The 24,045-nt window shown below is 41.8% G+C and overlaps 1 long non-coding RNA gene across 1 annotated transcript in view; it reads left to right on the forward strand.

The window, feature by feature from the left end:
• The window catches only part of LOC127527470 (uncharacterized), a 157,928-nt gene extending 156,835 nt beyond the window's left edge, over nt 1-1,093 (forward strand). Inside the window, exon 2 of the long non-coding RNA XR_007934772.1 lies at nt 982-1,093. This is a non-coding gene — a long non-coding RNA (uncharacterized LOC127527470). The remainder of the gene's footprint in view (nt 1-981) is intronic.
• Nucleotides 1,094-24,045: the final 22,952 nt, after the last annotated feature.

Consider the following 24,045-nt stretch of genomic DNA (forward strand, 5'->3'; position numbering starts at 1 on the left):
CACGTTTGTGAATACACTCACTCACTAATTTAAAAACTATAATTAGTCTTTGAGATATAAGAGGACACCAAACCTGCAGAAAACTCCAGAGACTTTGGTCAACCAAGACTCAAACCCATGTGCCTGGCGGCTGTGCCATGATATTCAGAATGTTTTATATTTGACTATTGTTTTATTATTAATTTGGTTATTTATATTTTTATTATTGTTCTAGGAGTGCTTTGTTTTTTGTGTGATCACTGGGATTTTGTGACAGTTTGTGCACAGTCACAGTCTTGTCGTTATGGTTGCAATGGCTTTTGCTGATCTGCACATTTCAGCTTTATAAGATGGCAAGGCACAGTATTCTACATCCCAGTGGACACAGTATTTTGCATGCAGGAGGGCACAGTATTCTGCATCCAAGAGGACACAATATTCTACATTCAAGTGGGCATAGTATTCTGCATCCAAGCTTGCAGATCCAATTTAAAGATGAATGTTATACTTGGGGCGGCACGGTGGCCCAGTGGGTAGCGCTGCTGGGGAGACCTGGGGACCCGGGTTCGCTTCTCAGGTCCTCCATGCGTGGAGTTTGCATGTTCTCTCCGTGTCTGCGTGGGTTTCCTCCCACAGTCTAAAGACATGCAGGTTAGGTGGATTGGCGATTCTAAATTGGCCCTAGTGTGTGCTTGGTGTTTGTGTGTGTTTGTGTGTATCCTGCGGTGGGTTGGCACCCTGCCCAGGATTGGTTCCTGCCTTGTGCCCTGTGTTGGTTGGGATTGGCTCCAGCAGACCCCCGTGACCCTGTGTTCGGATTCAGCGGGTTGGAAAATGGATGGATGGATGGATGTTATACTTGGGGCGGCACGGTGGCCCAGTGGGTAGCGCTGCTGGGGAGACCTGGGGACCCGGGTTCGCTTCTCAGGTCCTCCATGCGTGGAGTTTGCATGTTCTCTCCGTGTCTGCGTGGGTTTCCTCCCACAGTCTAAAGACATGCAGGTTAGGTGGATTGGCGATTCTAAATTGGCCCTAGTGTGTGTTTGTGTGTGTCCTGCGGTGGGTTGGCACCCTGCCCAGGATTGGTTCCTGCCTTGTGCCCTGTGTTGGCTGGGATTGGCTCCAGCAGACCCCCGTGACCCTGTGTTCGGATTCAGCGGGTTGGAAAATGGATGGATGGATGTTATACTTGGAATAAGTTAGGGGCGAATACAGTATCTAAAAAAAGTATTCACTCTTTTTTTTTTTTTACATTTTATTGTTATACAACATTGAATCTGAGTAGATTTAATTAGATTTTGCTTTAATGACATGTATCAACAGAAAAAATGAAAACAGATCTATGCAAAGTCTAAATTAATCACAAGTATTAAGCACCAAAGTAATTACCCCTAAATCCTCACTGTTGCAGCCAGTTTGTTTTAGAAATCAAAGAATTAGTTCAATACTACTCACCTATCTGGGGTTTCAATTGTAGTCTTAATGTCCCTGTATATAGAAGTGGCACTAAAGAGTCTCATTACATTGTGGGACATCTGGTATTGTGTCCTAACCTACACAATGAAGACAAAAGAACACTCCAAGAAACTCCATGAAAAGCACACGTCAGAGGATGGAGACAAGAAAATATCCATGTCACAGAATATCCAGTCAAATCAGTCATTAAGAAACAGAGAGTATGGCATGGCTGTAAATCTGACTAGAGCAGACCAACCATAAAAAAATGAAGAAGACTTTTAAGGGGGGCCACCAGACCTAAGAGGCCTCTTAAGGAGTGGCTGAGATTAGAGAGACTGTGTAGAGAACAACTGTTGCCCAGATGCTTCAGCAGATGCAGCTTTTTGGGGGAGTGGTTAAGAGAAAAAATAGCCAGAACTTCTCAGTTGGAGTTTGCCAGAGGACTCATGGGATACTCTAAAGTCAGCTGGAAGGAGATCCTATGGTCTGATCAGAGCAAAACTGAGCTTTTTTGCCATCAGATTAAACCCGCTTATCATCAATGCACCATCCTCAGTGTGAAGTATGGTGGCGACAGCATCATGATGTAGGGATGCTTCTCTGCAGCAAATGTTGGAAGGCTGGTAATGGTGGAGGAGAAAATGAATGCAAAATATGGGGAAAATCTGGAGGAAAACCTGATGCATTCTGTAAGAAACCTGTACCTTGGGAGAAGACTTGTTGTCCAGCAAGACAACGACCCCAAGCATCAAGCCAGAGCTACATAGGAATGAATTCCAAACAATAATGTGAATGTCCTGGAGTGGCCAAGTCAGAGTCCAGATCTCAATCCAGTTAAGAATTTGTTGCTGAGCTTTAAAATGGCTGACAATCCCCATGATACCTGACAGAGCTTCAGCAGTTTTACAAAGACGAAAGGGGGGGATTGGGGGGATAAATGGAGGAACTGAGATGTGAAAAACTGATAGAAACCTGTGCACACACACTCAGGGTAGTCATGGCTCCCAGAGGTGCATCGACTACATACCGACTTAAGGGGGTGAATACGTATGCAATCAATTATTTTGTGTTTTATACTTGCAATTAATTTAGACCATTTTGCAGAGACCTGTTTTTACTACAACATTAAACAATTTACATTCAGCATCCTCTGTGATTCAATGTTTTCAATGTGAAAACTTCCAAGGGGGTGTACATTCTTTTAGGATATGAGAAGGAATGCCGGAGTATGAAGAGAACATCCTGCTCTCTGTGAGGCAGCAGTGCTAACTGCTATTTCAACGTTCCATCTAATAAACAATAATATCCAAAGTTTTAAATTTGACATAATTTTGTGATTCCCTTTATCGAAATCTTTCCTGAAGACGGAGCCTGAGTTGCCCCGAAAGCTTGTATACTGTTCGCCAATAAAAGGCGTCATTTTGCTTGACTTCTCACTACATTCATAATGACTAACACAATACAACACCCTACTACTATAGAAATATTAAGTAGAAAAAATCATAATTAACATTTAAAATGCAAACCCTGGCATATTTTAATGAGTCGTGCGGATAAAATAAATGACCTTGAATGACAAAGGGATTTACACGTATTAAGGCTGATTCTGTATAGAAATGTGGGGTTTTTATATCTTTTAACACCACCGTCTCTAATTTAAAATCCAGTTTATGATCAAAGCCTTTCTGCTTTCAGAAACAATGCAGACGAACTGTGGCAACCTTCAACAATTTTGCGTTTTATGATTTTCATCAGACTTCATCATAAAAAACGGTTAAAACACCTGCTTACAAATCCAGGGTTTTGTTAATTGTCCGCAATAAACAGAAATGGTGGTATTTCTATTATTTATAACAGGCATTCTCTTTGTTTTGATCAAGGCACTGTTTTGCTCCTCATGGTACATATGACCATAGCACACAAATTTATTTTTAATGCTGGAATTTCCCATCTGTCATGCATCATTGAAAGTGCTTTTCATGTGCCCAAAAAACCCATTTGACTTGATGTATGACTCGATGCAAGTTTGCATATGCAGCACGAGGGAGGCTTGATGGATGGCTATGTTACCTCTGTGTGCGTCTCGGTGTTATGCCTATAAACAGACTGAAGTGATGCACAGCACTCTTGGTAAACACAGTCAGAAATCAGAAAATGGGGTCCAGAAATTACCCATACCAAACAGACAAAATTAGCCTGACTGTATTAGAAGCATTTTCTTGTGTCATTTTTTAATGGAAACCAGAAATAAATGTGATTATTCACTTGAAATGCATATAGGAACAATACCACAGCTTACACAAAATCTTGCAGAATCATTCAGAAGAAATAACATAAGAAATTTGACAAATGAGACAATGGAACATACAGTCCATCAAACTTATTTGTTTTGGTGATAGCTAAACCATCTCATTGAATACCCAATAAGAGATCCACATGCATCTGAATATTCTGCACATAGACTTAGGTGGTCCATTAGTTGTCTCCCACCAAGGGTATCAGACATGGCTCACTGGAGTAAGACCCAAAGGCAGGCCCAGGACCCACTGGAGTGACTGCATCTCTCAAATGCCTGGGGACATCAGGCAGTTCTCCCTGATGGGGCTGAAGAAACTTGCTAAAGATTTGGTGATCAGGTCCTTCTAGCTTACAATGTTGTTACTGTGACTGTCACCAGGAAAAACAGATTCAAATTTGTATTTTTATTTTCCTGAAGTGAAAAAAGTAGAAGATAGCACTTCAAATGTACTAAAGATAACATAATATAACCTACCATGATATTCTCTGTCTCGCTTAACCCAGCTTATTAGTAGCACTGGGCTCTAGGCAGGAAACAGCCCTGGAAAGGCCACCAGTCCATCCCAGGATCAAGTCACACACAGACATAACCTCAATTAGAATCACCAGTCAACGTGACAAGCACAACTTTGGGGGTGTGGGACATGGGATAAATGCACAAGCACTGCACAAACAAAAACAAGACGGGGATTTGTAAGGTGGAATTGAAAATATCTCCCAAAAATGAAGTTATGGCCTTGAAGTGTGGAGAACATTAGATTAGAGTAGAGAAAATATGCTTTATTTCGTTCCCAGGCGGAAATTAAAACTTTATAGAAGCTCAAGAAAACAAAAAATTGTATATATACTAGGGGGCTTCGCCCACTGCTCACTTTGCTCGCCAACCATACCCTTACCCCACCCCATCCTCCCCCGGCCTGCGCTACACGCCAGCCAATTCACGTCTCTGCTGCTAGCGTTGTGAAGAGGTGGGCTGAACGCACCCCAAAGAGACGCGGTTGCTCCTCCGAAACCCCCTCTTAAATGTTGATACAATGGGAAACAAATATTTTTTTTACCTCCTCTTTGCTTGATCAGCTGATGGCTTGCTGCTGCTGCTGCCGTGCCGCGTGATCTGCATCTTGCGCAGTGCTTCGAACATTTAAAAGCCTGTACAGCAGCTGTCCTTTTGTCTCAATGCCTTGTCTCTCTTCTCCCCCAGACATCATCTTCTCCGAATTGCAACACAAACACTGACTTAATCAGTTTTAACTTGAAAAGATGCTGATGGAAGAAGAGAAGAAGCGGGCCGCTAGTGTGGAGAAAACAAGAACTACTCAGGAATCAGCAAGCGCATCAACCTCTGAGCAAATGAATGCTAAATGTACAGAGAAAGAGTATAAAAACTATGAATGCTCAAGTCAAGTGTATTCACCGCATGTTATCGTGTAGTACACCGTTACTGATATCGCATCAGTGAAACGCTTGGGACAACTAATATGTTCCGATGGTCGATTGTTAATTTAGTTACTTTTAGCTAGAAATGAAGCATATTAGAAAGGAAATGCTTTGACAAAAGAAAAAGGTTTGGGACAGCCAGCCGTATACTTGAATAAGGGTGCAAAGAAGTGAAAATTGGTAGTACAGTTGTGTACAGGTTGAGTCCAAAACAGAACTGAGTTCACAAGCAAATGTTGTCTGGCTTTTAAGTCAGGTTGGAGGAAGTGATGTCAATGGGGCTGGGACCGGAAGTGACGTCATCGGGCCTGGACCAGGAAGTGGCGTCATCGGGGACGGAAACAGAGAGTGAAGTCATCTGGGCCAGAACAGGAAGTTACATCATCGGGCCCAGGCACAATTTCCCCTGCTTGGTCTGCAGGAATAAAAGAGAGAGGTTTGCTGCACCACGCCACCCCCTGGCCTGGCATGGAATTACCTTCTCTTGGTCCTTCTAGTTGCCTCCCCACGTGCATGACACATGTTAATTTTAAAGTCCCAAGCCGCCATTTTACATACTGTTACAACAATTTCTGTCTTGTCTATTTTTTGTATACCCCAGAATTTTATCAAATTCTCAAATCTGACACACCTGAACATTTACCTTGTGAATTTTAATGATCTAATAAAGTCAATTGTACCTGCTTGTTATTTCAGTTAAAGAACATTTTGATTACAGAATTGTCAGTTTACGAGCTCTAAGACATATACTGTTCAAAATAAATTTCGGGAACGCTTGAATCACACATCGGATCTCGATGAACAAAATATTCCAGTGGAAAAACTTTACTGAATAATACTGTGTAATTCATTGAGAGCAAAATGACGTAACAACAGGCAAATGAAACCGAAATTACCAACCCATTGAGGGCTGTATTCAACATCACACCAAAAATCAAAGTCAAAAATTAAATCACAGGCTGATCCAACTTGCGTGAATTTCATCACGACAACTCCTAATGTGACTCAGTAGTGTGTATGGCCCCCACGTGCCTGTACGTACTCCCAACAACATCTGGGCCTGTTACTGATGAGATGGTGGCTGTTATCATGGGGGATCTCCTCCCATCAGGGCATCAGTGAGCACCTGGACAGTCTGTGGTGCTACTTGGCAGTGTCAGATGTACACATACATAATGTCCCGGAGGTTCTCAATTGGATTCAAATCTGAAGAACGTGAAGGGCAGTCAGATGCATCAATGTCTTTGTCATCCAGGATCTGTCTACACACACTGACCACATGAGGCCAGGCATCATCCTGCACCAGGAGGATCCCAGGGCCCATTGCACCAGTGTAAGGTCTGCCAGTGTCTCTGAGGATTTCATCCCGGTACCTAACATCAGTCTGGGTACCATTGCCTAGCATGTGGAGGTCTGTGCAACCCACCAAGGATTTGCCTTCCCAGATCTTCACTGATCCACTGTCAAACTGGTCATTCTGAATGATTTTACAGGCTGAATAACATTCACCATGGTTTCTCCAGACTCTTTCATTGCGCATTGTGCTCTCATCTGTGAATAGAACCGTCCGCAGATACTAGAGTTGACAATCGTGGTATTCTCTGGTGAATACAAATCAAGCTGCATGGTGATGAACTGTGAGCACAGGTCGCACTAGAGGACATCAGGCCACCCTCATGGAGTCTGTTTCCGCCAGTTTGGTCAGAAACATGCACACCAATAGCCAGCTGGAGGTCATTTTGTAGGGCTCTGGCAGTGCTTCTCCTGTTCCTCCTCACACAAAGGAGCAGATATCAGTCCTGCTTTTGGTTTGATGCCCTTTTGTGACCCTGTTCAGCTCTCTGTGTATAATGGCCTGTCTCCTGGTATTTCCTCCATGCCCTTGAGACTGTGCTGGGAGATAAGGCAAACCTTCTTGCGACGGCACATGTGGATGTGCCATCCTGGAGGGCTTGGACTACCTGTGCAACCTGAATCAGCTGCAGGTCTCACCTCACGCTATCAGTAGTGACAAGGACACTAGCAAAATGCAAAACTAGAGAAGAATCAGTCAGGAAGGATAAGGACAGAGCAATTATCTGTGTCCACCTCCTGCACGACTATTCCCTTTTTAGGAAGGTGTCTTGCTGTTGCCTCTCCAGTACATCAGTTGTCACTTTGATTTGCACCAAAGCAGGTGAAGCTGATTCACAATCGCTTCTGCTTCCAAACTGGACAGATTGATATCCCTGAAGCTTAACTGACTTGGTGCTAGACTGGTTTAGTTTAGTCTTAGTATTTATTTATTTATATAGCACATTAAAACAACTAGAAGTTGACCAAAATGCTTTACATAGAAAAAGGTAACAATTTGAAAAAAAAAGCCAGATAAAGAATTATTAACCCTTAAACTGCCACATACTTAAGGGGGTTAATGCATCCCCAGATGCCAAATACTTTTTTGCTGCACTTTTTAAGGAAAAAGTGAAATTTTAATGGAACACATATTTTTCTCATGCAAAGAGCATCACAATTACTCCAACACTGGTCATTTTACACATTGCAATGAACTGTTTAAATTTATAAAAAAGAAACTACTGCAACAATCTATTATTATACTTACAAGGTGCCACTGATGTCATGGATGAAATTCAGTAAATCACCGAGCCAACTACACTTGAAATGGCTGCACATAAGCACACAGAGGTAGACGCTGATGCTCGCAGGCTCATCTAGTGCAGCAGCTGAATCCCAGGGACAGTGACGCTGATTCGCTAGGGGGCAGCAGTGGTCATGGGCTGGCTGCTCAATGAATGTACGGCGTGGACTGATCAGCTCCAATGTGCTCGCAAATTGCACTGGGAACTGACTATAGCCGGCTGCGGCGTTCAATGAATGTACATCGCCGAATATACTCTACTCCGGCGTTCTGGCAAATTGCACTGGGAACCGACTATAGCCAGCTGTGGCGTTCAATGAATGTACGTCGCTGAATATACTTGACTCTGGTGTGCTGGTAAATTGCACTGGGAACAGACTATAGCTGGCTGCGGCGTTCAATGAATGTACGTCGCCGAATATACTCTACTCCGGCGTTCTGGCAAATTGCACTGGGAACCGACTATAGCTGGCTGCGGCGTTCAATGAATGTATGTCGCCGAATATACTCGACTCCGGCGTGCTGGCAAATTGCACTGGGAACCGACTATAGCCGGCTGCTGCGTTCAATGAATGTACGTCGCCGAATATACTCTACTCCGGCGTTCTGGCAAATTGCACTGGGAACCGACTATAGCTGGCTGCGGCGTTCAATGAATGTACGTCGCCGAATATACTTCACTCCGGCGTGCTGGCAAATTGCACTGGGAACCGACTATAGCCGGCTGCTGCGTTCAATGAATGTACGTCGCCGAATATACTTGACTCCGGCGTGCTGGCAAATTGCACTGGGAACTGACTATAGCCGGCTGCTGCGTTCAATGAATGTACGTCGCCGAATATACTCTACTCCGGCGTGCTGGCAAATTGCACTGGGAACCGACTATAGCTGGCTGCGGCGTTCAATAATGTACGTCGCCGAATATGCTTGACTCCGGCGTGCTGGCAAATTGCACTGGGAACCGACTATAGCGGCTGCGGCGTTCAATGAATGTACGTCGCTGAATATACTTGACTCCGGCGTGCTGGTAAATTGCACTGGGAACCGACTATAGCCGGTCGCAGAATATGCTTGACTCCGGCATGCTGGCAAATTGCACTGGGAACCGACTATAGGCGGCTGCGGCGTTCAATGAATGTACGTCGCAGAATATGCTTGACTCCGGCATGCTGGCAAATTGCACTGGGAACCGACTATACTTGACTCTGGTGTGCTGGTAAATTGCACTGGGAACCGACTATAGCCGGCTGCGGCGTTCAATGAATGTATGTCACTGAATATACTTGACTCCGGTATGCTGGTAAATTGCACTGGGAACTGACTATAGCCGGCTGCGGCGTTCAATGAATGTAAGTCGCTGAATATACTCAACTCCGGTGTACTGGCAAATTGCACTGGGAACTGACTATAGCCAGTTCCGGCGGTTTAAGGGTTAAAAAGAAACCCAAAAGGGAAACATTATGCATACATGAACATCCATATTCCAACACACAAACATTAAATAACTTACAGTATATAAAATTATGCAAAATAGAAATGCATACATAAGATGAACTCCGTATAAAAATATAAATAGAAAGATTTAACCACTCAAACTCACAAGCTAAAAGCAAGTTAATAAAAGTGCTTTTTAGCAAAAACATAAAACTGTGAAGTGTGGGAGCCGACCTTATTATGAGGGGCAGACCGTTCCACAATTTAGGACCAGGCACCTGGGGACACTAAACAATAGCTGATCTGAAGACCTCAGCTGTCTGGCTGACGGACATGGAACAATAAGATCAGCTAAGTATGACCCGTGTAGGGCTTTAAAAACAAACACTAAAATCTTAACATTCACCCTGTAACTAACCAATGAGAGCCAATGAAGAGAGGCCAACACCGGAGCGATATGATGCGTTTATTTTGCTGCTGGTCAGAACTCTAGGAGCTGCATTCTGCACCATTTACAGGAGAGACAGTGTCGTACGGGATACCCCAACATAGAGGGCATTGCAATAATCCAAACGAGGCGTTACAAAAGCGTGAATGAGCATGACAAAGACGGCTTAGCTTTATTGGTCGCCATGAGGCAGAAAAAAATCCTCTTTACCATAGCATTTATCTGTTTGTTGAATTTCAAATTTGAATCCAAGATCACCCCTAGATGTTTAGCACATGGCTTTAAGTACTGGACAAGTGGACTCAATGTGCGAATGATGTTTCATGTAACAATAGGTTGATTAAATAGAATGACTTCAGTTTTTGACTCATTTAACTGCAGGATGTTAATTGCCATCCAGTGTTTTATATCATCTAAGCAGTTAAAAAGCTTTGTCACAGAATCAATTTCACCTGATTGCAACGGGAAGTACAGTAAATTTGGGAATCATCAGAGTAGCAATGATAGGGGATGTTATACTTGTTTAGTATAGAGAAGAATGGTAATATATATATAAAGAGAAGAGGACTGGATGTAAAACAGGTACCCCACAAGTTAACGAAGCCGTTTAGACTGGGACGATTATGTGTTCCTTTTATTTTGTGTACAGTCAGTGTAATTAGAAACTTGGTCACAAAGTTTAAGAGCCACTATCTAAATAATTCCAAAATAAAAGCACACAAATTACTGCAAAAACACACTTTTCCAACAGCATTACAGTAACTGATTAGTCAATGAAACTGTGTGCTTTTATTATAAACACAATGCACCGTAAACATCAATACAAAATCACTTTTGCTTTTCTGTAGGTGGACAAATCCTGACAATATTTCGGTGGCAATTGTGATAAGAAGCAAAAACAAATGTGAAAGTACACACAGCGTGATGCTTTCCTGTCTTTTTAGGTTCACACAATGAGATGGTAGGACTTCCCTTTTATAGATCACAGCAAGCATCATCACAAGTCATTTTACAGCCGACAACAATATGAAACAGCATAATGTACACGAAAAATGAACTTATATAGCTCAGTTGTATAGGGTAGTATATATTAGCTTTGTCATTTGCATATAAGGCTTTCCAGACTGCAGTTATGAGGAGCTGGAGACTTGCAGCCGTGCAGCAATAAGTCATTGAAGTAAAGAATTGATTATGCAGAGTTCTTTGCTGCAAAGGCAATCCATTTGTGAGGTACGTTGTATTCAATTGTATAATAAAAAAGCATTTTACATGCCAAGGTTTGAGAAAAAAAATACCGATTTATGGATTTTTTTAAGAAAGAAAAGAATTTCTCAAAAAAAATACATTACAGTAGAATTTCCAGAACAAATTCATGGCAATGATTTTCATTAAGCGGTATATCATACATCTGCCTGAACTGGCAGAAAAATTAAATAGATAATAGCGGGCATTTTTGAATACCTTTTGTTCTATATTTGAATGAGGGATGATGAATCACTGGCACGTACCAAAGAGCTTGTAAAAAATATAAAAACTGACTAACATCTTCAACCAAATCAGTTTCATACTTTGGCTCAATTAAAAACAAAAATACGAACCCCAAATCAGGAAAAGTGGGAACGGTATGGAAAATGCAAATAAAAAAGAAACGGCAGTTAAATTTACTTTGACTTTTATTTCACTGCAGTATGAACCCAAGATATTTCAACTTCATTTCATTTGTTAATATTCTGTGGCGGACGGCTGGGGAGCCTGCGCAGCCGGGACACCTGGAAGGTGGAAGGACTGGGAGAGGAACAATACTCTCCGCCAGGACACGAGAGGGCAGCCGCCCTGGTTGGCATGGGAGCCTCAGGATCGGAGCGTAGAAGCTCAACCCTGTTGGGGCCCGTGGCCACTGCCAGACGGTGCCCGGGTAGTCCTGGAGACTTGGGCTGCAGCACTTCCGCCACAACAGGAAGTGCTGCCAGAACAGGAAGCAGGTACACCAAATATGGTGCTTCCGGGTGCCCATGCAGCACTTCCACCACACCAGGAAGGTCATCAGGGAGCACCTGGAGCATATCTGGGTGAGTTAATAAAGGTGCCTCCTCACTCCAGTCGTGGAGCCGGAGTCTGGTGGCAGAGGACAGAGCTTGTGAGAGAGGAGTAGAGGTGGCAGAAGAAAAGACAGAGAAGTAAATGGACTGAGCTGTGTTTATTGGGGTTTGTGCACTGTGTGTGTTGTGAAGAGAAAAATAAATAGCATGTATTTGGACTTCTGGGTGTCTCAGTGTCTGTCTGTGTCCAGGCATCTATCACAATTCATACATTCCTACATTTCAAGCCTGCAACACATTCCAAAAAAAAAAAGTTGGGATGGTAAAGCGTTCACCACTTTGTAATATCGCCATTCCTTCTCACAACGCTTAAAAGACTTTTTGGCCCTGAGGATACCAAACGATGAACCCTTTTGTGTCATTCTTCCTGCGAATACGTCTTAAGGTATGCAACAGTACGGGGGTGTCGTCAAAATTCTCCACACATTCTCTGCTGGGGACAGGTGAGGACAGTACTTGGACCCTCTTCTTCCTCAGCCATGCCTTTGTCATGTGTGTAGAATGTGCAGAGCCGTAGCATGGGCAGTGCGAACTGTGCACACGTACCAGGCGCCAATCTTCAAAGGACGCCGATCGACATCATGGTTGTTTCGGGTTAAAAAGAAGAAAAAAAAAATTATAAAAACATTAAAGTAAAACTTTTGAAAATTAGTAACACTTTATTATAGATTTTTCCCTTTAATTTTTCTGATTCACTTTTTATGATTTTGTAAACAACTTCTGTTTATAAAATCTGTTTATATTGTCTTTTACAATCACAGCCGAATTAGATAGATAGATAGATAGATAGATAGATAGATAGATAGATAGATAGATAGATAGATAGATAGATAGATAGATAGATAGATAGATAGATAGATAGATAGATAGATAGATAGATAGATAGATAGATAGATAGATAGATAGATAGATACTTTATTAATCCCAAGGGGAAATTCACATATTCCAGCAGCAGCATACTGATAAAGAAAATATTAAATTAAAGAGTGCTAACAATGCAGGTATACAGACAGACAATAACTTTGAAAAATGTTAACGTTTGGAAATAAAAGTGCAACTCTAAGTAAAATAAGAATGAGAATGACGCACTGCTTGAGAACTGCCATGCCACTAATATGGAAACGCATAACTGAGCAAGGCGGCATAGTGGCACAGTGGGTAGCGCTGCTGCCTCGCAGTTGGGAGACCTGGGGACCTGAGTTCGCTTCCCGGGTCCTCCCTGCGTGGAGTTTGCATGTTCTCCCCGTGTCTGTATGGGTTTCCTCCCACAGTCCGAAGACATGCAGGTTAGGTGGATTGGTGATTCTAAATTGGCCCTAGTGTGTGCTTGGTGTGTTTGTGTGTGTCCTGCGGTGGGTTGGCACCCTGCCCAGGATTGGTTCCTGCCTTGTGCCCTGTGTTGGCTGGGATTGGCTCCAGCAGACCCCTGTGACCCTGTGTTCAGATTCAGCGGGTTGGAAAATGGATGGATGGATGGACAACTGAGCGACGTATTTGCATTTGTATATGTTTTGTTAATTTTTTGAACATATTGGAATTTTTTTATGTATGCTTCGCGCCCCTTCCCCATCACACCATAACACATATAACTATGTGTGGTGAAGTTTGATGCGTATAATTTGTAATTATTGACGAATTTTGATGAAACGTGATATCTGATTTTCAAATACGGTCCTTTGAAGCTAATTAGATTTTGATTAAGCCTGATAGGGTGCAAAACGTTCGACCGTTACACATGGCTGAATTTTGTTCTGTCCTGAATCTTTATTTTTTTAAAATATTGTGTTGACTTTATCAAAAGTATTGTAATTTGTTTATGTAAATAAATAAAATTCAAAAATAATAATTTTTTTGTTTTCTTTGTGAATATAATAAATTTGCTTTATCCATTTTGACTGAAGAACGACGCTTATTTTCCCTTTCGGCAGCAGGTGTCGTTTTGCCACACTACGGCTCCGAGGATGTAGTTTTGCATTGTCTTGTTCAAAAATTCATGGACATCGCTGGAAAAGATGTTGTCTTGAAGGCAACAGTTTCTACTCTAAATTCTCAATGTACTTCTCTGCATTAATTTTGCCTTCAAAGAAGTATAAATGAGATTTGCCAAGGGCACTGACACAACCCAATACCATGTCAGACCCTGACTTTTAGGCCTGTTGCTGATAACAGGCTGGATGGTCCTTTTTGTCTTTGATTCGTAGTACACGGTGTCCATTTCATCCAAAAAAGATCTGGAATACTGCTTTGTCTAACCACCATACACATTTCCACTGTGTGATGGTAATCGCTGTTACCTCTGAGCCCGGAGAAGTCCATGCCGCTTCTGGACATGGTTAACATAAGGCTCTTGTTTAGCACAGTAATGCTGGAAGTGGCATTTATGAATGTAACTCCGTATTCTAGTGCTTGACAAAGGTTTGCTAAAGTAATCAGACCTTGCCTGTGTGATTCTATCAGCCATTGATGAGTGACGCTTGTTGATGCTGTACCATCTGAGGGATTGGAGATCATGGGTGTTCAGCTTAAGCTTACGCACTTGCCCTTTACGCACTGAAATTCCTCCAGATTCCTTGAATTGTTTCATGATACTATGCACTGAAGAGGGAGAAATATGCAAATCCCTTCCAATCCTTCTTTGAGGAACGTTGTTTTTAAACATTTCAGTCATTTTCTCAAGCATCTGATGACAAACTGGGGATCCTCTGCCCATTTTTGCTTTTCAAAGACTCAGCTTTTCGTGGATGCTGCTTTTGTACCAAATCATGATTACAAGAGGAAGAGAGGTGAAGAAGAAAGTGCAGGCAGGGTGGAATGGGTGGAGAAGAGTGTCAGGAGTAATTTGTGACAGACGGGTATCAGCAAGAGTGAAAGGGAAGATCTACAGGACGGTAGTGAGACCAGCTATGTTATATGGGTTGGAGACGGTGGCACTGACCAGAAAGCAGGAGACAGAGCTGGAGGTGACAGAGTTAAAGATGCTAAGATTTGCATTGGGTGTGACGAGGATGGATAGAATTAGAAATGAGACATTAGAGGGTCAGCTCAGGTTGGACGGTTGAGAGACAAAGTCAGAGAGGCGAGATTGTGTTGGTTTGGACATGTGCAGAGGAGAGATGCTGGGTATATTGGGAGAAGGATGTTAAAGATAGAGGTGCCAGGGAATAGGAAAAGAGGAAGACCTAAGAGGAGGTTTAAGGATGTGGTGAGAGAGGACATGCAGGTGATGGGTGTGACAAAGCAAGATGCAGAGGACAGAAAGATATGGAAGAAGATGATCCGCTGTGGCAACCCCTAACGGGAGCAGCCAAAAGAAGAAGAAGAAGAACCACCAATGTTCCAAATCACCAGATTATTTCATTATTTTACCTCATTACTGGTCCTAATTTGCCCCCGTCCCGACTTCTTTTAGAATGTGTTGCAGACAGAGCCGATGCTAAGTTATTTTGTTTCCCAGGTCAAGCTTTTTAGTGTGCCCACTGTCTGTTCGGTAGCTAACCCGTGCATCTGGGTTTTTCCCTCTCTTATTAGGCAAATGCCTAATTCGCCTTAATGGTGGCACCATCCCTGAATTACAGGATTGCATGTATATTAACAAATAAAATGAAATTGACCAGACAAAATGTGAATTATATTGGGTTCATACTGCCCGGCAATTTAATTAAAGTCAAAGTAAATTTAATAATCACTGCTTTTTTATTTGCATTTTCTATACCATGCCATCTTTTTCTGATTTGGGGTTAGGGTATGTTTAATTTCACTGAGAAGTTTGTCTGTCCTAGGAAAATGAATCATTTTATTTAAGAGATGTCAGGATACTGTAGGACAGTACAAGACAAAAAGAAATAAAAATAAATAGAAATTAAAAAGACAGAAGGTGTGCATGAAAAAATGTGGTGACAGAGCAGCCAATCCCCTCGGTGGGGCTTTTCAAGGATGGTGTCAGGGCTGTATCCTCTTCAGAATAAAAGATACATAAGAAATTTGACAGATAACAGGAGACCATTTAGTCCATTTGTTGCTTGTTTGTAGAGCTAATAGCTGTGAGCCACTAGGGGGCATAACGCCACCCTAACCCGGACACAGACAGGTGTTACCACACTACACACATTTATTTACAGTTTTACTTGCCCAAAATACCAATCAACACAACACACCAATACCATTCAGTCCCTTCTTGCTGCCAGTCCTTCTCCCTTCACTCCTCTTCAGGCTTTGTCTTCTCCTCCAACTTATGGAGTGAGGCGGCTCCTTTTTATAGGGCACCTGGATGGACACTTCTGGGTGTGGCGGAAGCGTGACCAAATAAGGCCCCGGAAAGGTCCATGCGCTCCCTGGCAGTGGCCACATATTCCAACAGGATTGAGCTCCCATGCTCATAACCTGTCTCCCCACCGGAAACCAAGGGGGCTGCCCTCTATCAGTCCGGGGGAGACACTGTCCCACAACTACTATCTCCCCCGGTCCTTCCACACTCTGGGTGTCCTGGCCGGGTAAGGATTCCGGCCACCCACCACATAGTAAATCTTTCTGAATATCTCAACCTGATCCTTCTTTTAAAGGTTGTCCAGGTTTCTGCTGTGAAGGACAGCCGGGTCCCATGCCCGGCAGGGATGCCCCTACTGCATCTGTTCCGGGGGAGTTACCATGGACAGCTCAACACCTCCCCTGGGACGCTTGGTGGCAGCCTCCCTGGCGAACGATGATTCCCCAACCGGGCGCATGGCTCCATGGGAGATGGAGCCCTCCACAGCCTGGTTGGGGGCTCGGATGGCCGCCAGGGGGAGCTGCATGGAGTCTGCAGCCCGGCTGGTCAAATCTTCAGCCCCACCCGGAAATGTAATTAGCGCCAGGTGATCAAGCACCTGGAATGCTTCCGGGTGGGGTATAAAAAAGGCCAACCACCACCACTCGAGAGAGCCAGAGTCGGGAGGAGGAGGAGGACTAAGCCTGAGGAGGAGTGGTGGTAAAGAAAGAAGAGAGAATTGTGTTGTGATATTTGGGAGTGTTTTGGGACTGTGTTGGGCCTGTGGGACACGGGGAAGGCGTGCCCCACGGCTGAAGAAAAATAAAAATGTGCTTTGTTTAAGTACGTGCCTCTGCGTCAGTCTGTGCCGGGTCAGGAGCTATATAGCGTCTATATTACACTGCTTTAACTCTTCGTCTTGGTAATCTGTCACAGATTTCTTGAACTCTTTACATAAAGTAGTGCTTCCTGTGTTCAGTCGTAAATGCGCTTCATGTTAAAATTATTGATGTTCTTGAGTATGTGATTCACCGTTAAGTAGAAAGAATTCTGCTGGATCTACTTTATCAATGCCTTTGAGCATTTCAGATACCTGGATTAGGTCCACACACAGTCTCCTCTGCTCAGACTAAACAGGTATGTCGCAGTAAGACATGTCCTTAAGTACCAGGATGCTCTTGGTTGTTCTCCTCTGCACAGCTTCAAGTGCTGCTCTTTTTTTCTTGTACTGTGGTGACCAACACAACACAGGGCACAAGGCAGGGAACCAATCCCGGGCAGGGTGCCAACCCACCGCAGGACACACACAAACACACCCACACACCAAGCACACACTAGGGCCAATTTAGAATCACCAATCCACCTAACCTGCATGTCTTAGGACTGTGGGAGGAAACCGGAGTGCCCGGAGGAAACCCACGCAGACACGGGGAGAACTGCACACAATACTCCAGGAGCCTTATTATAAAGCCTACATACGCACAAAAAGAGGCTCGAAATGTGCGTACGCAACATTGCATGCAAACATTGAGATTTTTAAAAGAAAATTTGATGGGAGAATGTGCATATATTTACAGCAACTTTGACCCATGTGTATGCGACATTTCAGAGAAACTGGGAAATGACGACACCCTCGATAAAGTAGAAAAATGTAGCTAAACCAGCTAAATGACATACATTATTATATGATGATATATTATAACAACTCAGTGATATGAATCATATGACAAGCATATGAAACCTCAAAAGTGCTGAATACGATGTACAGAATTTTACCACCTTATTACGGGGGCCAATTTATTCTGTAGTGTCCCACAAGGGAGAGGATCACCATTAATCCCTGGTTTATAAAGTGCAATGCCACAAAAAATCTTTATAAATGAGGATTTATTGAGTGAAAAGGAAAAATACAACGAAAGGTTAAAGACAGCATAAATAAATAAAAAAGGATTTGCCTAAAACACAATATTCAAAAAACCATAACCTGCAAGGGAATCTGAAATCCAGAGCAAAATGGCTTAAAGCCAATCATCTGAATTTAAAGAAAAAAAAGGAGCAAATGCTTAGAGAAACCATCAAACACCTGAGAGCACTCAACATGATCCACAGCTTCAATTCCCAGCCTGCCTTTATAAGGCTGGGGGCTGGTCCCTTAATGGTGATGGAGGGATGGCCCTGCCTCTTAGGGATTCACCCACAAAATACAAGGAACTTGGCCTGTTCTCGTCAGAAATGTTCTAATGTTCTAAATGTTCTGTTTTTTAGGGGAACCATCATCTATAGAGTCAGATGTTTTCTTTGAGTATGGCAGACACTATGAGCCTGAGCTCATTGCTGAGGCAACAACAACAACAACATTTCTTTATTTATTTTTAAATTTTTATTATTTTTAACAATCCCACCAGAGTTTTCTGCTCAAAAGACAGATTAGAAAGTCAAAAATGTATTTTCACAAAAATGATTGAAAATATTTCACAATCAGATTAAATATTTTCTCACCACATTTCAATTAAAAAAAAGGATAGATGAAAAGAGTATTTGGCAAGTATATAATATTAAATAATACTAGCTCTCCCCCGCATAGTAATGAAACAGGACAAACTTTCAAAATAAATGAAAAAATTAATTTGTATTGAGAAGAATTTATATTGATAGTTTTTGTATCTGGGGGCCCCTGTGATATACAATATTTTTAGGTTTGCTATGAGCGGCGAGAATGTAGCTGTGATCTCTTTGCCAAAAATGTAAAAAGTTGGTAAGGTATATCTGGCCAAGTGGAAGTTAGGTATGCTCCAATGTCAAACGTTGCCACTGTATCTGATCGTGTTCAGCTCTGATGGGAAAGCGTTTCTCACGTGGGAAGAAGAGCACATGGCTGTGATATCTCTGCCAATCAGCAGCTACCCTCTAAAACACACATAGCTCTGATCTCTCTCTCAAAAACATCAAACATTACTCCTTAACAATCTGTAGATGATAATGTCTGCTGAACATTAGAACGTTAGAACACTCCAGACGAGAACAGGCCATTCAGCCCAACAAAGCTCGCCAGTCCTCTCCACTTACTGTATTTCTTCCAAAAAAACATCAAGTCGAGTTTTGAAAAATCCCTAAAGTCTTACTGTCTACCACACTACTTGGTCGCTTATTCCAAGTGTCTATCGTTCTTTGTGTAAAGAAAAACTTCCTAATGTTTGTGCGAAACTTCCCCTTAACAAGTTTCCAACTGTGTCCCCGTGTTCTTGATGAACTCATTTTAAAATAACAGTCTCGGTACACTGGACTAATTCCCTTCATAATTTTAAACACTTCAATCATGTCACCTCTTAATCTTCTTTTGCTTAAACTGTAAAGGCTCAGCTCTTTTAATCTTTCCTCATAATTCAACTCCTGTAGCCCTAGAATCAGCCTAGTTGCTCTTCTCTGGAGTTTTTCTAGTGCTGCTATGTCCTTTCTGTAGCCTGGAGACCAAAACAGCACACAGAATTCCAGATGAGGCCTCACCAGTGTATAATAAAGCTTGAGCAGAACCTCCTTGGACTTCACATATCAGGGTGCTATATAACCTGACATTCTGTCAGCCTTCTTAGTGATTTCTGTCTGGCAGTTGATGGTGTCAACTCTGCTATAACCCCTAAATCCTCCTCTTGATCTGTACTTTCGATTTTTAGACCTCCTGTTGTGTATTCAAATCTAAAATTTCTAATTCCTACATGTAATACTGTACATTGATATTAAATTTCATCTGCCACAAATCTGCCCAAGCCTGTATGCTGTCCAAATACCTCTGTAATTATTCAACAGATTTGAGATTATCTGCCAATGCTCCTAGCTTGATATCATCTGCAAATTTAACCAGCTTGTGACTTATATTACTATCCAAATCACTTATGTATAAATTAACAGCGGCCCTAGCACTGACCCCCGCTGGATACCACTCTTAACATCAGCCAATTCAGATAAGGTCCCTCCCATCATCACCCTCTGCTTCCTGTGTCTGAGCCAATTCGGCATCCATCTAAAAACATCACCCTGAACTTCCACTTCTCATGTTGCATCTTATCAAAAGCTTTCTGAAAGTCCACATAAAAAATCTCATCTGCTCCACTTTGATCATATCCTTTTGATGCTTCCTCATAGAATTCAAGCACGTTAGTAATACATGGCCTCCTTCTTCTGAACCCATGCTGACTGTCCAACAAAACTCCTGTTCTTTCCATGTTCTGCTCAATGTTTTCCTTAATAATTTCTTCCATTAATTAACCACATTAACCTTACTGGTGCATACTAGCATTGATCAGCTCGGTCACCCATTTTATGTAATAGGATAATATTTGCCATTTTCCAGTCTTTTGGAATTTTCCATAATAGAGAAAAGCAGTCAGTCCTGATGTCAGGAAATTGTTCTTCATACAAAGAATTGTGGGAACCTGAAACAAACTTCCAAGTCAATATGTGAAGCAGAAACCATCATAGCTTTTAAAAAAGCCTTCCTTGCTAGGTAATTAAACAAGCTTGATGGACTGAGTGGTTCCTCATTTATCAAATGTTTGTAAAAAATTAATTTCATGATTCAAACAAACATGGATCAGCTGAGATGCAACTTATTATATGACTGACCATGGGTATACTGTAGATAGATAGATAGATAGATAGATAGATAGATAGATAGATAGATAGATAGATAGATAGATAGATAGATAGATAGATAGATAGATAGAAATGAAAGGCACTATATAATAGATAGATAGATAGATAGATAGATAGATAGATAGATAGATAGATAGATAGATAGATAGATAGATAGATAGATAGATAGAAATGAAAGGCACTATATAATAGATAGATAGATAGATAGATAGATAGATAGATAGATAGATAGATAGATAGATAGATAGATAGATAGATAGATAGATAGATAGATAGATAGATAGATAGAAATGAAAGGCACTATATAATAGATAGATAGATAGATAGATAGATAGATAGATAGATAGATAGATAGATAGATAGATAGATAGAAATGAAAGGCACTATATAATAGATAGATAGATAGATAGATAGATAGATAGATAGATAGATAGATAGATAGATAGATAGATAGATAGATAGATAGATAGATAGATAGATAGATAGATAGATAGATAGATAGATAGATAGATAGATAGATAGATAGGAAAGGTCAGGACAGGTTACACTGGTACATCACATTGCTGCACCCACCACATGACAAAACAGCTTAGGTTCCTGGTGGGAAAGCCCCCAGGCAGACATGCAGTCCAGTCCCACCCTCCAGAAATGACCCTCTATCTGCCTCAGCCAGGTGTTACGTGGGTGTCCCCTTGGCCTGTTTCAGCAACTCGGGTCCTCAACAGTGAGGGTCCTGCAATCTAGATCACCCTCAAGGAATCACGGCCATAGTGCCGTAACTGACGCTCCCTCACAATTCAGGTAAGGTGCTTCATTCGGAACTCCATGAGAGGCCACTTGTTAGAAATAAAAATCAAACCAGCAGTACCCAAGGATTCTCTGAAGAGACACAGTACCGAAGGAGTCCAGTCTTCAACTCAGGTCACTGGACAGCATCCATGTCTCACAACCAAAGATTTACAGAGCACGCACTGGCTAGTTACTGCTGGGTCCTTACATTCACTGAACCACTTTTTTAAATTGTAGAATTATATGGTGGTCTGGCAGCTACCCTAAAAGTATTAAATATATAATAGGCAAAAGCAGTTTCATTTGAACATGCAGAAATGAGTGAATGACAGTGAAATGGATGCCAAATTAATCAACTGAGAGAGAGTTCATCTTTTTCTAATGTGTCTTTTGTAAGGCCATGAGGTAAGAAATACAGCTAAATAGAGCACAGACAGCACTCATAACACATCGGAGGTGATCCCTCTTCCATTTGATAGTTTAAATAAATCTGTTCCACTTGCAAAGATAGACAGTTTGAAGATAGAAGCTTTGCAAACTGATATTAAAGCCTTTTAGGATTGTCTAAGCTTAGCTGGCTGTTATTTATAACTATGCAATCTTGTGCCTTTTCTTAGTATAAATACACACTCAAATGGGAATAAATTATCTGTCTCTAGAGGAGAGAAACTGCTACTGTTTAAAATGCAAAGTCACTGAAAGAAGTGGATTTCAAATACCAACACACTGAGAAAAAATTATGGGTGAAATAAAAAAGTCCACTTTATTTTATACACACTACCGTATGGCTGGGCTATTTTGACCTCTTCTCCATCTTGTTGTGTCTTAACAGTAATGCATAACTCGTAGCTTTGAACATTTTGTTGAAGACCAAACATAGTAATGACAACAACAATGCATTTTTGTATAGCCCAAAATCACACAAGGAATGTCTCAGTGGGCTTGAACAGGCCCTGTTTTTTGACAGCCCCCCCCCGCCAGCTTTGACCCTCCAAGAAGACAAGAACATATCTCCAAAAAAACTTGTAGGGTAGTTTGAGTTTTGTACAATGTCTATAAAATACATAAGCCGAGAGAAGACGTGCAATATTGTCATTTTTTTTAATTGTCTCCTTGAGATAACGGAATCGTTTTATCGAGATGTCAAGAAAAACGAAAATTTGTTTTCTTGAGGTAATGGAATCATTTTATCGTGATCTCGAGAAAACGAAACTTAACCTTTTCTCCTGACATCAGGCTCGATTAGATTGTGACACCTATACAGCTGAAGTCTTGCTAACCGTCATCTTAAATGACGAACACTAACATTATTTTCTAAACTAAGGCATAAACATATTTCAGCCTGCATCAGCCCTTGATTGAACAAAAATGTGACATGCTGCTCATTATAGTTCTGCTTTTCTGCCATTTCAAATAGGACGTGGCTTCAATAAGCTAAACAAAATGTTAGATACAATTATTTCATAATTTCGAGGAAATAAGATCTTTTGTTTTATTGAGATCTCGATAAAATGAGTCCGTTATCTAGAGGAAACAATTTAAAAAAATAACGATATTGCACGTCCTCTCTCAGCTTCCATAAAAAAATGTAGTCACCCCCTTGGAATTTTTCACATTTTGTTATTACACAACAATGAATCACAGTGGATTTAATGTATCGTTTTTTATACTGATCAACAGAAAAAGACCCTTTTATGTCAAAGTGAGAACAGGTCTCTGCAAAGTGGTGGGAGATTTATTCCACATATCATTTATCATTTAAGTATTTACCCCCTTCAAGTCAGTTTTTGGCAGCCATGATAGCCTTGTGTGTCTCCCTGTCTCTGTCACCATTGCACATCTGGACTCTGCCATTTTCCCTCTTCTTCTATTCTAAACTTGTCAGACTCTGTTGGCTGACATGTTAACTGTGATTTGTCAGATACAATACACAATACAATACAATACAGTTTATTTTTGTATAGCCCAAAATCACACAAGAAGTGCCGCAATGGGTTTTAACAGGCCCTGCCTCTTGACAGCCCCCCAGCCCCGACTCTCTAAGAAGACAAGGAAAAACTCCCAAAAAAACCTGGCAGAAAAAAACGGAAGAAACCTCGAGAAAGGCAGTTCAAAGAGAGACCCCTTTCCAGGTAGGTTGGGCATGCAGTGGGTGTCAAAAGAAGGGGATCAATACAATACAATACACAGAACAGAACAAATCCTCAATAAAAAATTACAATTTTTTCAGAAGTACAGAGCAGAATTTAACAGTAGATGATATCACATAGTAAGATTTGGATAATTTTAGACGCCTGGAGACCTCATCCATCAAGCTGCCTCCCCCATTTGGCCATTCCACAGCTGAAACAGTGTTGGGCCAGCCAATCCGATGAAAGGACCCCTCTTTCTCACGATTCCTGCGATCCTCCATCAGGGATGACTTTACCTTAGGCAGGCAAAACAACTTGGCAGGTGGGCCGTGGCACCAAGTGCCGCATTTGAGTACCGAGAAGGGAAACAGAATAGGTGAGGGTTAGTATCCAATTCTAACTATCATGTTACTTATGTTTTAGTGCTAATGACTAACAAC

The sequence above is a fragment of the Erpetoichthys calabaricus genome, chromosome 4 (assembly GCF_900747795.2).
Source record: "Erpetoichthys calabaricus chromosome 4, fErpCal1.3, whole genome shotgun sequence".
NCBI lineage: Eukaryota > Metazoa > Chordata > Cladistia > Polypteriformes > Polypteridae > Erpetoichthys > Erpetoichthys calabaricus.